General features: G+C 37.2%; 1 protein-coding gene across 1 annotated transcript in view; it reads right to left on the bottom strand.

Annotated features, from left to right (window-relative positions):
* Positions 1-6,025: 6,025 nt before the first annotated feature.
* The window catches only part of LOC143327757 (uncharacterized), a 37,158-nt gene continuing 36,278 nt past the window's right edge, over positions 6,026-6,905 (bottom strand). Inside the window, exon 8 of the mRNA XM_076742226.1 lies at positions 6,026-6,461. The gene's annotated coding sequence lies outside the window, so the exon portion shown is untranslated. The remainder of the gene's footprint in view (positions 6,462-6,905) is intronic.

The raw sequence follows: 6,905 nt of genomic DNA, 5'->3' as shown, positions 1-6,905 counted from the left end.
AGACTGGACAGTCAGTATAGCCTGTATTAATGTGTGTCTCATACATTACTTTAGTCAACAGATTGTGTGTTGCCATTCCAAACATAACCACTCTCTGCTTGTGATCTGTACAGTCATGGGATTTAATGTGTTAAAATATTTTCATTGAAGTGTTGTTTGATATATAAAACTTGTAGATGCAGTATCTTGGTGCTTCAATTTTTTCATTATTTTTTCTTCCCTTCTTTTTTAAATGTTTCTCCTGATCCACCTATTAGCCTTTTCCACATAGCTGACAGTCTTTTTCAGCAATGGGAGATGTTGAGTTGTCATCACTTGGCTTGAGTGTTTTGATCTGTCTCCATCCACTGACCCCTGGTGATGACCTTTGACCTCTTCCCAGTGGATGCTGTGAGTGGTTTTGGTCTGGTGTTCACAGACAGATGATGTCTCTCTCTGGTGTTCATTGAGTTTCTTGGCTATGGTCCTTGCTGTTTCCCTGATGCAGGCTGTCACATGATGTCATGCTAATGTCCTGTACCACTCAAGTTTTCCTCTCAGGATCTACCTGCAGAGTTGATACGTTCTATACTTTGTACTCATTGGCATGTGAACAACTAAGCCAACAAATTGTGCTGATGAAGACCACGAGATTTGGTTAAATGCTCTGAAAAACAGCTAAGTGGACCCTGAATTTTGGCAAAAAAAAAAAACTATTCACAAACGTAATGAATTTTCGGATTCTGGTTAATTGCTTAATAACATGATATTTTGTATTTTTTTGCCTTTTGCCTGCTGACCATGTTATGTGCTGCAGTGGGTGCAGTAACTCAGTGGGTGAACACATTTGTTCTTGAATTCCTGTGGAGGTGGACTTTGGCAAACAGTCTGCTCATTGTTTTCTTCCCAGAGCAGAAGAAAAATGTTCATTTCTGTTGGAAGTTGGAATTCTGCCACCGAGGTCTCTGGCTGTTGTTGGGACTGTTGAGATATCTGTCATTCCCACAGTACAGAGGGCGGTATAGTATTGGGAAATGTGATGGGGGAAGCAGACTGCAGAAAGCATCACTGTTATATATTCAGAGGAGTCAAAGCTGTTACACTGTGATATCTTGTATTCACTGATACAGCAAAAGGGTTGATAGAAGAAGTCCAGTCAATATTAGCACCCCTAGTCATAGATAAATAAACACAATTCAAATATTTCAAGAAAATATTTATTTTTCTAGGTGTTTCTGATAATACATCAATTTGATTCCAAATACTATAATATACACTGTTTTCAAGTATGCTCATCAAAATGGAAAAGTAGCAATGAATTGTAATCAATAATACTTTGTGAGGTTTTGGGTCCCTTTTATCACAACAGCTTTACTGTTGCCTGGATTATGTTCAAAGTCAAAGTTTCGTTGAGGGAATGAAACATTACATTTTAAGATACCGCAGCATCTCAGGTAGGTGGTCCGGGTGGATGGCTGAACAAAGTGCAGGACTGTGACCAGAATTAGATGAACACCTTGGTTAAGGTTAGGGAAAGATTGTGATTTTGCTCTTTGATCTTTGATGATCTCTTCCTAACATTAACGAAGTGCTGTCCATGCCTAAACATAACCATAAGGATTGAAGATTCTTCAGTTCTATCAATTTTATACATGAGGGTAAGTTTATTAGTCAGGGTCACTGTCACTAAGCCTGTGAAAACAGTTGTATGATGTGGTGTGTGGCTGTAGGGGAGTTTTGTCAAGTCTGAGAAAATAAGCATGACATAGTGATGTCATTAAGGTTACCTCAGTTTGGGCCTGGACACCACCAGTTTTTAACAAATGCTGCAAAGTGAGAGCATGAAGTTTGAGAACACATAGGTGTCTACCAGGTGAAGAGGGGCTGACAAAAGATGCTTACGCACAATGTCGAGTTGCATTATGGGAAATGTAGGTTCTGTTTTTGGATCTTGAAGCAAGCAGACAAAAAACCTGGATGTCTCAACTAAACTGCAAGTCCCCCAACTTTATTGAAGTGTAATGGCTGAGACTGAATATTCAAGTTAATAATGTAGACTAATTAAATATGCATGCATGGTAGAAAGCTGTAAATATGCTGAAAAGTAATTCATCTCTAGTCCTTTAAAATCACCCCTGAAATTAAGTTTCGAAGAAAAAAGAAGAATTTTCAGAAAGCTAGGCTTTTCTTACATGTTTAAAAATGTGCTGTTTTGGTTGCCATGTCCTTGATGTTTGTATGTCCAACATTAAAATAAGTTTCATTTGGTCACAGATGCTAAATATGGAGAGTGCAGTAAGTTTGCATATCCAATCAAACACCACACTGAACTCTTCAGGCGGACCACAGGCTGTGGTTTAGTCTTTGTCACTGTGTATTAACCAAGCAAAGTCATTGTTTCCTGATCACTTTGATGCTTTATCACAGCTGTAATGACATCCGTTGCTGTTAAACTGAACAAGTCTTACTGCTGCTAATAGCTTGCTACAAGTCTGCCACTGAGACACTTCACTTCTTGTGAAAGAGCTATACCAAGTTTGATGACTGCTTGGTCCCTGGAACGGTCACAGTCACTCTCTGAATCAGCAAGAAGATCCATCCTGTGCAGCAGATCCCCAGTGATGATTTACAACAAAAGGGAATTACACATGAAATTTTCTCTGGAATTATTTCCATTCAAAGTAGTTACATCATTACTTATATACACAGAGATGATGCAGTCACATAGCAATATTGATATTATTACTGAACTCACGAAAGTTCTTTTAGGATGATATAAACAGCAATTGTTCCCTCCAGTGGTCACAGTGATTAACTACAACACTACTTTAAACACATACTGTATGTCATGTATGTCATATTATATGAGTCCAGATCGAGTCATTTCCATCTCTTTCTTACAAATAAATACTAACATTAAAATCCATATTAGTCTCAGTTAACATAAATAGGGGCCATCAGTGCTTCACTATCAGTATTAGTGTTAGGCATCATAATTTCCAATGCCCTTGAGCAGAGCACTGGCCTCAGTTGGTCCATGGCTGCTGCATTGTGACTGCCCACAGTGCCAATAAGGTGGGGTGACTCCAACTTCCAGCTCATATTTTCTCAAAGAGTTCAATAAAATACCAGTTTCTTTGGTTGTAGTTACTTGCTTTGACCTACAGAGGCCAGTCAAGATCATCCCTTCATTTGTATACAGCAGTTTAACTGCAGTATCAGTAGTTGTGTAACACCTGGAATACATTGACCTCTCATAACTGTTATAACTGAGTCATGAAAACTGATACAAACATAAACTTTTGAATTTGAAGGGTAAGCAAAGGTATAACCAATAATGGCTTGGTTTCATTCAGGTTTGTCAGTAAGGTACAATTCCAAGGCCCTGGAAATGAAACATCCAAATGGAGAGGCACTATCATTAAAAATGATGTCAGTCTTTGGTAGCGACATGGCCACATTGGTCAATTCATGGTGAAAATATAACTGAATGTGTTATAATGTGTTATTCAGAGGAACATTATTAAATTGACTCTTCATTGCATTGTTATTATTATTACTATTATTGCATTGTCACAGGAACTTAACCTTTGACCCCCTTATGTGGTTGGTTTTGTATCTTTGTATCTAGTCCGTCTGGATCTTTTAATTATGTGCCAAACTTTAAAGAAAGGTAAAAGCTCCATACATGTACAGGTGAAAATGCAACATATAATTATTTCACACTCAATTTCAGTCATTTCATTATTTTTTTCTTCATTGTATTATTACTTCATATGCCACAGGAGCAAATTACAAGATATCACACATACATATGTAAATATATTCTTTTCACTGAACTTTATTTTTAAAAATAAATTTGAAAACTGCATACTGCAACATATAATAGATATACAGCTGTCTGTCCTGTACATCAAACATCCATAACAATTTACACAAAAACAGTTCAACATACATCCCTTCTTTTACTGACTGATCTGACACACAGTAAAGACGCTGTTTTTACCTTATCTGAGTACAATATAGTACAGCATAATATTATATCCCTTGGTATCAGACCCTAACAATCTTGGAAACTTACTACCACCTGTGATGGTGGAATTAAAATGCTCTGTTGTGTCTATTTGTTGCTGTGTGGCCTTGTCTGAACTACGTTTTCCATTAAGAAGTTTTTTTCTCTGGTAACTGTAGAGACAAGGTCATTATTGTTATTTTATTATTATCTTCTGGTCCCCATCCATAGTGCCCAATAATAATGTCATCTTATCCTTGGATTTCCTGGTCAGTGATCTTGCAATCTGCCAAAAGTGTGTTTTTTTCCTTTATACAAGTTGCTGAGAGTTATGAGCTACACACATTTCATTTCATTCTTAAAAGACAACACAACAAATAGCAGAACCAACAACTTTGCAATCTTCAGTTCTGTGTCTATGTTGACTTTGCCTCCCTGTTTATCATGAAATAAACATAAATTCATCCAAGCCCTGAAAAACAGTAAAGACCATCTTCATTGCCAATTACATGTACATTAAGTTAATGCAAACAAGTTGACGCCAGTGGTTGCAATTTTCCCTGGGGCGGCACAAATGGAAGCAAAGTTATGATGTTGAATGTTTCAACTTTGAGCTTGTCTGATATGTCTCTGAATTTATGACCATCAAGCAAAAGGAAAAGTAGAACAGTCTTGAGGAAAATAACAGAAAGAACTACAGTTCATGGTAAGTTTTGACAACAGTCAATGTGTACATTGCTAGTTATCTGTAGCTAATGTCTGTGGTGTCTGTACATTAACTGATTGATGCAAAAGAATTCAGACTGACAAAATACAGTCTGTTTCATTTGTTTCAGTGGAAAACCTTGTTCTTCAGTTTAGGTAGCCATCATAATTTCAATTGGGTCCTCCTCCATGATTTGAAACTATTTTGCAACTCATAAGCTTAATAAAACCACAAAGCTGATATTTAAAAAAAAAAATCAACATTTTCCTGTGACAGTTTGGTTGTAAGGAATAGCATGCAACCTGGTGAGTTGACTACTTTGATCTGCTCAGCCTGGTTACTCATTGCAAAAAGCAGCAGCGGATTTTTTTAAAGTGTTAACTAGCTACAATGAAGATTAAACCATTACTGAGTAAGACCAATTAGTGATATAGATTAGACCATTAAGGCCTCAGGATGCTTGAAACAAACCAGTTTGTATGACATATCATCCTAACATGTGTAAAGGGGGGGCCACACTCAAGGGCAAGACATAACGCCTGACATCATAGCTGCTTCCCACTGCCTCCCCAGTCTTTCTCCAACTGGGTCTTTGGTCTAATAACACACACTTTCAGTCTCCAAGACATTCATGGTGTTGCACTGGGTTGTTCACATAAAAAGTGACAGAATTGTTATGTCAAGAAAAGAGAAAAGTTCAAACCCTGTCTAATCGCACCTCCACACACCTGGGCAATCAATCACTGCATTAAAGTGGGCATTATTATCAGTTTCAGAAAGTTAAAAAACAACCAGCCTTGATTCTGGGTTTGAAAAAGGGGGTTTCAGATGCTATTAGATAATAAATATATTGTCTTTCTACTGTTTTCAATTGAGTATGTGTTAAAGGATTAGCAAATTACTTTACACAGCATCCCAACTTTTTGGGAATTTATGTTGTATAACTCGTGACTCCTGCATCTTGTCTGGAGCAAGACCAGAGCATTTCAGTGAGGTAATACTGGCCAGAAGATAAATCACAGCACTTAACGTGTCAAACACAAGTTCTGCATGTTATTTTAACATACCACTCTTACTGTGTATGTTCCAGTATATAAAGAGGGTGATGTTTCTCTGTAACCTCATCAGAGTTCACGGGCTGAAAATTAGGAAAGTAAATGTCTGTTTGATGGAAGAGACTCTCTGACATGTAACCTTCAGCTCATCTTTTAACATGATGTATGGTCCATACACACACACACACACACACACACACACACACACACACACACACACTGTACAAAGCAGTCTGCCATTTGTCTGTAACACATTTACAACATCATACAAAATTAAAGGTATGAAATATGTTTATGTAAGTTGCTTCACATCTGTTGGATTGTTACAGATTTTGCAGCGTACTCATGGAAACCTATACTAGTGTAAATAGTATCAACAGAGACTGTATAATGCAATTAAATTATGTCACATTGTACATCATTTTAGTCATATAGAAGCCTCCTCTTTTTAATTTCACGAGGACAGTGCTTATATTTTTCATGTACACTACAATATACGTTTAATTAATCCCACATAAATACTCTCAGTCTCCCTTACATGCAGCATCAGCATCCCTCAAACAGGAGTCCTCTCCTTTAATCCCCTCAGTTTCTTCTTTCTTCTTAGGTTACCTCGTAAAATTTTCTTCTTCACTGTTTCTTTTCCAGTCTTGAATCATCCCATAACTTAATGATGTCCATTCTTCATGTGACACCACCTGGATCGGATCTGAGGACACAAAGATGGAGGGCAGAGTTTAGAAAAGTGCTGTCTCTTCATCTTCTACATAGTTTTTACCTGGACTGCAGACATCATGTAATGTTTATAATGTTACCAAGACCAAATGTATTTTACACAGAAAGTATAGAGGTGGTCACTCAACTCAAAGTGTTTCAATTGTCAACTTAGCTAAAGCAGTGCAGCACTACACCTGCAGAGAGCAACGATACAGCCCATGCCTAGAATGTATTATAGTTTGTATTATAGTTATAGCTTGTGTGATACAATAGAATGACTGCTTTAACTGTTCATAAGACACAGTTAGTATTATTATATGAATGGGTATTATGATAATACTTCACTACTTCAGTCATGAAAAGGGCTTATAATTTCTATGAAGCGTTATGATCATAAGTGAAATGCCTCATGATTGATGTTAAAGAAACACTGAAA

This window comes from Chaetodon auriga, chromosome 11 (genome assembly GCF_051107435.1).
Source record: "Chaetodon auriga isolate fChaAug3 chromosome 11, fChaAug3.hap1, whole genome shotgun sequence".
In the NCBI taxonomy this organism is placed as follows: Eukaryota; Metazoa; Chordata; class Actinopteri; order Chaetodontiformes; family Chaetodontidae; genus Chaetodon; species Chaetodon auriga.
This window is presented reverse-complemented; position numbering and strand designations above follow the sequence as displayed.